This window comes from Aquarana catesbeiana, linkage group LG02, assembly GCF_042186555.1.
Source record: "Aquarana catesbeiana isolate 2022-GZ linkage group LG02, ASM4218655v1, whole genome shotgun sequence".
Lineage (NCBI taxonomy): Eukaryota > Metazoa > Chordata > Amphibia > Anura > Ranidae > Aquarana > Aquarana catesbeiana.
The window spans coordinates 632,724,344-632,733,269 of record NC_133325.1 but is presented as its reverse complement, the minus strand read 5'-3'; the positions used below and the strand labels follow the sequence as shown (position 1 = coordinate 632,733,269).

At 40.6% G+C, this 8,926-nt stretch overlaps 1 protein-coding gene across 1 annotated transcript in view; it reads left to right on the top strand.

Annotated features, from left to right (window-relative positions):
• Positions 1 to 5,566: 5,566 nt before the first annotated feature.
• The window catches only part of IL1RAPL1 (interleukin 1 receptor accessory protein like 1), a 2,301,818-nt gene continuing 2,298,458 nt past the window's right edge, over positions 5,567 to 8,926 (top strand). Inside the window, exon 1 of the mRNA XM_073616428.1 lies at positions 5,567 to 6,519. The gene's annotated coding sequence lies outside the window, so the exon portion shown is untranslated. The remainder of the gene's footprint in view (positions 6,520 to 8,926) is intronic.

Here is an 8,926-nt window from a genome sequence, read left to right as displayed (position 1 = left end):
GTAGCTTTAGCTGAACACTGTGAGGAGGATGCACTACACTAACTTGTAGCTTTAGCTGAACACTGTGAGGAGGATGCACTACACTAACTGTAAGTAATCTAGCTGCCTGACTGTGGAACTAATAGGATCAGAAGAACACCTAATCTATCTAACGTAAATCAAATGACACTGTCTCTTTGTCTCTGTCTCTCAAGTCTCAATGCCGGAACACACACTACACAGGGCCACCGTGCAGGTGGTCTTATATAGTGTGGGGCGTGTACTAAACCCCCTGAGCCATAATTGGCCAAAGCCACCCTGGCTTTGGCCAATTACAGCTCTCTCTACAGACGTCGCTGTGATTGGCTAAGCATGCGGGTCATAGTGCATGCTTGGCCAATCATCAGCCAGCGATGCACTGCGATGCCACAGTGAATTATGGGCCGTGACGCGCCACATGAATTTGGCACGAACGGCCCATATCGTTCGCAATTTGGCGAATGGGCGAACAGACGATGTTCGAGTCGAACATGGGTTCGACTCGAACACGAAGCTCATCCCTACTCTTGTATCGCTAGATGATGGTGGCTCTATTGGATATAAAGGAGAACCCAATCAAATTGTATTGTACAGGGGGTGGGGGGTGGATGTGGAACAATTATAATCCTACATAGGTACCATCCCAAAAAGATACAAAAATCAAAAACAATCAGATTGTATTTTGGCCAGCCTTATGGTCCAACTCCAGGATGAAAAAAAAAAAAAAACATGGGCCGGAGTCGCATAACGTCACTCCCGCGCATGCACGTGGGAGCCGACAGTCACAGCACAGGTCCTATAGAAACGGAACAATCATACCCTTTCTTTAGTGCGCATGCGCCGATGATGTCGGCGCAAGCGTATATGGTAAATATCTCCTAAATCGTGCAGGTTTAGGAGATATTTCCAGTACCTACAGGCGTGTAAGGGTTTGCAACCACTTTAATTGCTCATTAACTCTAAGGGCCAGTTTACACAGCAATAGATAGTTGTCGAACACTAGACTGCAGCAGTTTGGTGCAGCCTTTTTTTTAACCAGGGTGCCTTGAGGTTTCTTCCGGGGTGCCTTGGCAAAATGCCTAAAAATGACCCCAAAAATTGTATACAAGCTGGTGGGTGAATGAACCCTGCCTTTTAGTTACACAAAAACCATAGGTTTTCATTGTACACCATTACAACCTTCCTGCTGCTAACCTCCTAATGATCAATGACAATATCAGTTGATAAGGAGCATGTCAGTTGCCTGCACATCATCCTTGTTTGACACACGCTTGCCTCTCTCCATCAGCTTTGGGTCTCATTAGCTAAGTGATGGAGAAAAACTGAGGAAAAAGAGAAACATTGGAATACTAGTCAGTACCAGTTTGCAAAAGTGTATTTGCTTTGGAAGAATAAATTACCTCTGACATTGGGTGTCCCACATGTATTGATGTTGCTGCATTATGTAAAATGGTTTGAATCATTTTTACATTTTAGAATGGGGCGCCTTAAGACTGTCCATAATTTTGGAGGGTGCCTTGACTGAAAAAAGATTGAGAAACACTGGTTTAGTGTGCAGCATCTGTTCATTCCAGCTGCAGTGAGCCGGTGGTAGGGGGCAGCGTGGTGCATGTTTCACCGCATCACACAGCTCCGTTATTATTTCTTTTTCTCTATGAACTTTATTTTAAGTGCACAAAAGTGACACCTTCATTCTTGTATCTATACAGCACCACAGCGATATATGATCCTGTCCAGTGCACTGCAATACAATGCAGCATGTCTTCATTTTATATATACTAGCAAAGGGCTTATAAAAAACGACATATATGCAGACAAATATAGTAATAAAAACCAGGCATATCATCCCCCATAAAAGGTCCTGCTGGGCTTTTCAACATCGCATACAGAATTCGGCAAGGAAGTGTACAGGCACTGCAAAGTGAATGCCATAAAGCATCCACATGGGAAGAACGATGGAGAGCCGTGGTTAACCAGCGTGGAGTGCATGGAAGTTCTGAGGTAGCGGCAGGCATGATGACATAATGTGGGCGTGGTTACACATTTCAGGGCATGGACACACCCCTTTCTCAAGACCATATATTATTGCATCTCAATGGACCACACCACTGGAAACGTTGCAGTGGTAATAAGACACATAAAAGGCAATTGTTTTCTGTGTGTCTAGTTCTGACCTATGTTCATCCAGCATGGCAAAACACAGATCATAGCACTGTATGTGAACAGGGTTTAGGAGTAGAGAAAAAGGAGACACTACTCACAGTTACCCTCGCTCTGGCAGGCTATGGTGCTGTCCTACCTTCCTGACAATCGGGGCTGTGTCTGGTCCCTTGGTGTCATCCACATAGGACAGTTATCCCTGCATTGTATGTGGATGAGGTAGGAGTGTGACTGCAGCTGTGAGTGTCCTAAGCTGGCTATACACTAGTAGATTTGATTTCTAAATGAAAATTTGTATGAAATTCCCAGTATATTCAACAGCTTAATGAATGATATCTAAAAGTACTTCAAAATTTTGTTTGCTTTTAACATTTGATTTTGCAATGAACGGACTTCACCACATGAAAACCACACTGTTTCACTGTTTTCACACTGTCAAATTTTCACAATTTGTTCATTTGTGAATCATTTTCCATCCCATTTTCTCACCACTGCGGTCAAAAACAAACATTGTTTTCCCACCACAAGTTATTAGAAACCTGAACGAACATTCTTAAAATTTAAATTTTCTTTTGAAAAATCTACTAGTGTAAGTCCAGCTTTAAAGCGATTGTAAAGGAAAAAAAAATAACAAACATTTCTGTACTTAGCTGCTTTGTACAAAGGAATTGCACAGAGTGGCCCAAAACCTCCTCTTCTTGGTCCCCACACCAATGATACTGGCTCCTCTTTTCTGTCCAGTGCCCCCATGGGAAGCCGCTTCCTATGGGGGTACTTGTCCGTGCTCGCTCCTGAGCCCCGCTGCTGCATCCATTAACCCCACTCCCTTATTACTGGCTTTGATTGACAGCACTGGGAGTCAATGGTTAGCAAAAGCTAGTGAGTCACGGAAGTGAGGGGAGAGAAGAGCTGCAGATGTGCACAGAGCTGGATAAGTATAAGGGGGTGAGGGGCCAAAGTCGATGCCTAAACATTTTTTACCTTAATGCAAGGAATGTATTAGGGTAAAAAATGTTTAAGCTTTAGAATCACTTTAAGCAGGCAATAGACTGATTGAAATGTATCTGCTCTGGCAGGGACCAGCTGTTTTTTGATCCCTGTGTGGCCATCCCCATTCCACAGAAGTCGATTGTTAGGTCAACTATGGACGAGCTGGAAAATGTTTTGTCAGAATACAATGTCATGACAGGGGGAGGGGTTGGGATTCCTTCATTGGCCCTGTTTGTTTGGATTAATGAATCTGTTCTCTTTTTTTTTTCCATATTCAGCCTACTTTAAAGCTTTAGAGCACATTCAAACAGGCAAAAAAACAGTGTGTTTAGATTCGCACTGCTCATCGTTTTGTGCCATCTAAGCGCAGCACTAGAGTAGTCAATGAGCCCAGACACACAACTGCACCTACCTGCAAAAATGTGCACTGCACAGGAAAAAAATAAGACACCGCTGCATCCAGGGGTGCACAGAGCTGTGAATTTAACATGCAGATGCACATTAACCAAGTGCGTACATGCGTAGCTGTTCATTTGAATGCAATAGGCATTATACACATCTAAACACTCTACACATCTAAATGCATCTAACGGCACGTACTTTAGATGCATATTTTATGCAATATTCTTCTGCCGGCTCTGCCAGCAAGAACCTGCGTTTATACAGAAAATACAAATCTACAGTAATATACCCATGTAAATGGACCCTGCAGGTTTAAAAAATTGTAAAAGACTTTTGATATTAAAGGGTAGGTTGATCTTTGGAACAGGTTACAGGTTCCACCCATATTTTGGCTGGAACCTGTAACATGTTCCAGTTCCTGACAACGTTTTCCCATTACAGCAGTCAGGGGTTCTCCTCCCTGCACCCACTGTCACTTTTTAAAAGTGTCTCTGCCCACACGGTCGCATCATTTAATAACAGATTCATGTGAATGCATAAGCTACAAGTATCGTCTGAACTGTGGGTGTGCTGATCAGCATACTCATAGTTTTATTCACACTGTCTACAGCTCTGAAAATAACAAACCGGTACCAGCAACAGAGGGTGCAAAACAGAGGGTGCAATACTGTGCAGACTTCTGTTTTAACCACTTAGCGCATCTTAAGTCAGTACTTTGACGCTAAATACAGTTGTTATGGCAGCATATAGCTGCCATAACCCCGGTATTTTCAACAGCAGCGTGCGACTGACTTTTAGATAAAAGTTGTCTCTGTGGCGTATTTGTTCTGGCCATCTCCGCCGCTTACCGGAGCCGCCGGTAGCAGCGGAGATGATCGTGTCCTTCCCCATGGAGCCCAGTGAGGGAAAGTTGGCCCCCACTCAGCTCCATAACATTGAATGGCAGAAGCGACATCAAAATCACTTCTGCCCAATGGTCTTAAAGGGGAAATTTTATGTTTTTTTGAAAAAAAAAATGACATTTCATTTTTTTTTTAATTGCATTTTAATGTAAATGTGAGATCTCAGGTTTTTTTGACCCCAGATCTCACATTTAAGAGGTCCTGTCATGCTTTTTTTCTTAATACAAGGGATGTTTACATTCCTTCTAATAGGAAAAAAAGTGACTTTTTTTTTTTTTTTTTTAAGGACAGTGTAAAAATAGAAAGTGAAATAAATAAAAAAAAAAAATAAAAAATGTAAATTGCCGCATCCCACTGATCTCATGCGCAGAATCGAATGCACAAAGTACACATGTGAGGTATCACCACGATCATTAGTGTGAGAGCGATAATTCTAGCACTGGACCTCCTCTGTAACTCAAAACATGTAACCTGTAGAAATTTTTAAACGTCGCCTATGGAGATTTTTACGGGTCAAAATTTGTTGCCATTCACTGAGCGGGCGCAATTTTGAAGCATGACATGTTGGGTATCAATTTACTCGGCATAACATTATCTTTCACAGTATAAAAAAATGGGCTAACTTTACTGTTGTGTTATTTTTTATGTCAAAAATTTAGAATTTTTCCAAAAAAAATTGCGTTTGTAAGACCGCTGGGCAAAATTGGTGTGACATTTTAACTAAGTAATTTTCTATAAAAAAAAAAAAAAAAAAAACAGATATTAACTTGTAAACAAAAAGTGTCAAAAAGAGGCTCGGTCCTTAAGTGGTTAAAAAAATAATAAATGCATATTTTTTTTTAAATTTTTTATTGGCACAAATATTATTTTCTACGTAGAGGTGAACTTAGACTTTAAATTAGCATGTGATATCTTGTATGAGATTTTAATGATCGTGTTTTCAAATACTTTATTGCACTTGCTATGATAGAGAGCGGCAGCTAATCTATGACACTTTTCTTCATTCCATCTAAGGCTTTCCTGTTTTAATTCTGCCTTCTAAACCGGAGGGAGGATTGGCTAGTGCTGAAATATCCATTGGGTGGCAGTAACGGTATCTTTTTTATGACTTGCAGTTGCAGCAGGCTCCGAGAGTGCATTCAATCAAATGAGGAGATCTTATTGAAACACTGGATTCATTTATGTATTGCAGTTTCTCCCCCCTTTTTTTCTGTCTATCTCTGTCTCTCTATTACCTCCCTCTTTGCCTTCCTCTCTGGTCCCTTGTTTTCTGGATGCTGGCTGTTAATCAAGTTTCCTTGTGTGCTGTGCTCTTGTCCTCTGTATTGGAGATTAGCATCATTCGGGAGCTAACACAACTGATCTGAATCCTTTCCTTTTCTCTTTTACCACCTTCTTCTTCTTCGTCTTCATTTGGAAGTGCTAGGACCCAGGAGACATCTGTTCAAACAGCAGGAGTTCTTTCACATAGCAGTACAGCTCAAGGAAAACCCCATTGGATCTGTTATTGCAGGATACTTGTGAAATATACATACACTGCTTCTTCTTTTTTTTTCCCCTGGCTGCATCTTGAATATGGAGAGATCTTATATGTATAGTAAGGCTTTGCTCTGAAAAGCTACAGATGCAGAAAGGAATTTTCCTCTCTCACTCTCCCTGTTGATAACAGACTTCTGTTGCTCTCTCTTCTTTATGTCTTATTTTTTATAATAACACTTCTTCTTTTTTTGATGCTTTTGATGCACACCTGGATTGGATTGTCTACGCCAAACGTAACTGGGTACTTTGACAGCTGGAAGAAGGCTGCAGGTCTTACGTCCTCCGTCTAGATGGAATTATCCTATATGGTGGTGAACTTGGCACTTGTGAATGGGGATCCTTTTACTGATTGCTAGCAGAAGCAGCAGCAGCAGCAGAAATCCACCTATTTCTAGTCCCATATCCAAGGAATAAAAAAGGTTGGATCTGCTGAGTAAGCATTGTGATGACCAACTATCACCTTGCTGACTGATCCCAACAGCAGAATATTTTTGGAAGAACGTTCTGGGTAAGATTCTTCTCTGTCTCTAGAAAAAAAAAAAGCATGCAGTGGGCTAACTATTGAAACTTGGGTGCTTGTGATGGAAAGGGGACTCCCTCATTGCTGCAGTCTTAAATATGCCAGAGCAGATTGGAAAATGGACAACTGCAGATAACATTTGATCATGGCTTATGTGATCAGGGCATAGTGCTTTATACTATCACTATCATACATCATATTGTCTTTGGATTATACAGCATGCCTGTGTGTATCGGGGCTTTTTGCAGTCTATTTGGATGGCAGGGGTTAATAGAGAGTGTCTATATAAAGCAGATCTGCGACAGATTAATTAGGTGTCTAATATGCCTTTATAGCAAAAAAGATGCATGTGGGTATATATGTTTAACTGTGATCATTTGTATCTGGTGCATTGATCACAGAAGCTGCAGCAACCTGCATGGATGTCTATATACCTATTCCAACACTTCTTGTGAGCCATTTTTTTCCTATTCAGCAGGAGGTTAAATGGCATTAAGTGTATTGGTATGGATTGCTATGCAATTATTTCTGCAGCTTCTGCAGGAGGATTATATAGCTGCAAGCTGTTGGAGGAAAAAGAACAGCACAAAGACTGGCTGGCATAATCAGTTCCTGGCTCAATCTCTGATCCATCAGAACCACTACAGCAGTGCTGTCAACTAGAAAAACATAGATCCCATCAAAAGCTCCTTAATACTCTATGCAGATAATAGTGATGGCAGTGAAAAACTAGGCTATAGTCCACATGTAGTACTGTAACATTACCAAAGTATGTGTTCAGTTTCTGACTTATAGGGGACAAAAAAGTTTAGATTATACAGAAAAATAACAATAAAATGTGAACAATACTACAATGTATAAGAATACATCTGGAGCGACCATGATTAGTCCGCACTGCAATAGTAAAGTTCTGTGTGGACGAGACAGGATCTCCTCTAACACTCTGCTCCTTGTTGCATCATGCTTTGCAATTTTCAATAGGGTGAAAGGTGCATTGTTATAAGACAAGAGTCCCCCTTCTCTTAGAGGCGAACACAGCAATTGTGACTGCACCTAATGATGGAGTATAGAAATGACTTCTTTTAAAGTTGAATGCCAAAAGACTAAAGATCAATTGACAGAGGGTGTGGGAGGAAGGAGGAAGAAAAGGATTACTAGATTGTGCTGCAATTCTTAATTTGTCTGCCATATGTTTAGTACCTGTTTTCTTCCAGTATATAATTTTCTAGGGGTCATAGGATATCTAATAAAAGCATGAAGGTTTGTGCACCACCATATCCACGACTTGTAAACTCCAGAATAGAGCAAGTGTAACAGTTAACAAAGGTCCCATTGATGAGATCAGCCCACAGACTTTGTCAAGGTCAATGTTGAGGCCAGGGTTTTCATAGAATGTTTGCAAACAATAAAGTTGGGGCAAGGGAGGTACTGAAAGGGGTCTTGAATAGGAACGACTGTATAGAACCAGAATACAAGTTTTTTTGTGTGTTTCTCCATTCACTATGACATGGAGATTCTGGACAGGACACATGCTCATGTCTGTCCAGGCAAAGTCTGCCAACTTTAGAAGACCTTTTAGATTTTCTGACCAAGTCATAGTAAATCACAATCAGCACACCTCATTGCAAAAAAGAATCATAAAAAATCTGATTAATCTTATGGATTTAGGGCAGGTTTCTAAAGTTTTGTAAAGGTGAAAAAAAAAGGTTGTTTCATTTTTCATATTGATGTGATAGAATTCCATCTTCTATAGCTTAAAATGGCTGCAAGCTGTGAATGGTAATGACAAGTCATGTACTTTTAATGTAATCTATATTAACACCTTTCCTGCTCTATTTCTAAGCTCACGTTTTCAAGCTTAATTCATGTTAATTGAGAGATGCTTATTTTTGCATTGCAATGTAAGAAAATCTTAAGAACTTCTTTAGCGTTATGGGCATCACATGGCGTAGGCTACTAGTCCATTTAGATGTAGATGGCACATGGAGGAAGAGCAGATGTCAGGTGCTACAATACCTTGAAGAATTATGTTTGTGCTTGAAAGATGGATGCCTCGTAAGAGCTCTTAGTCTGATATTCCATGTTAAATGTGATAATGAAAGATACTATCTTTGCCCAAGCATGATTAATGACATGTCTAAAATAGGAAAGGAATAGCCAGAGACTAAGTTTGCCAGAGCAAATGCTGTAGAAGTGTAAGAGAAATGATTGAATTCAGCATGGGAAATGTAGATATGTGAAGTTATTGTAGGAAACATAAAAAAGATCATGGCACTGCTAACCTCCGTTATAGGCACATTTCAAAGCAATGGTAGTCGGTTTCAGAAATGAGAGCAGTGTGTTTCTGAAGGCTTCTGAAGGTTAGGCTTTTACTGCTGGGTCTTACCACTGGTTA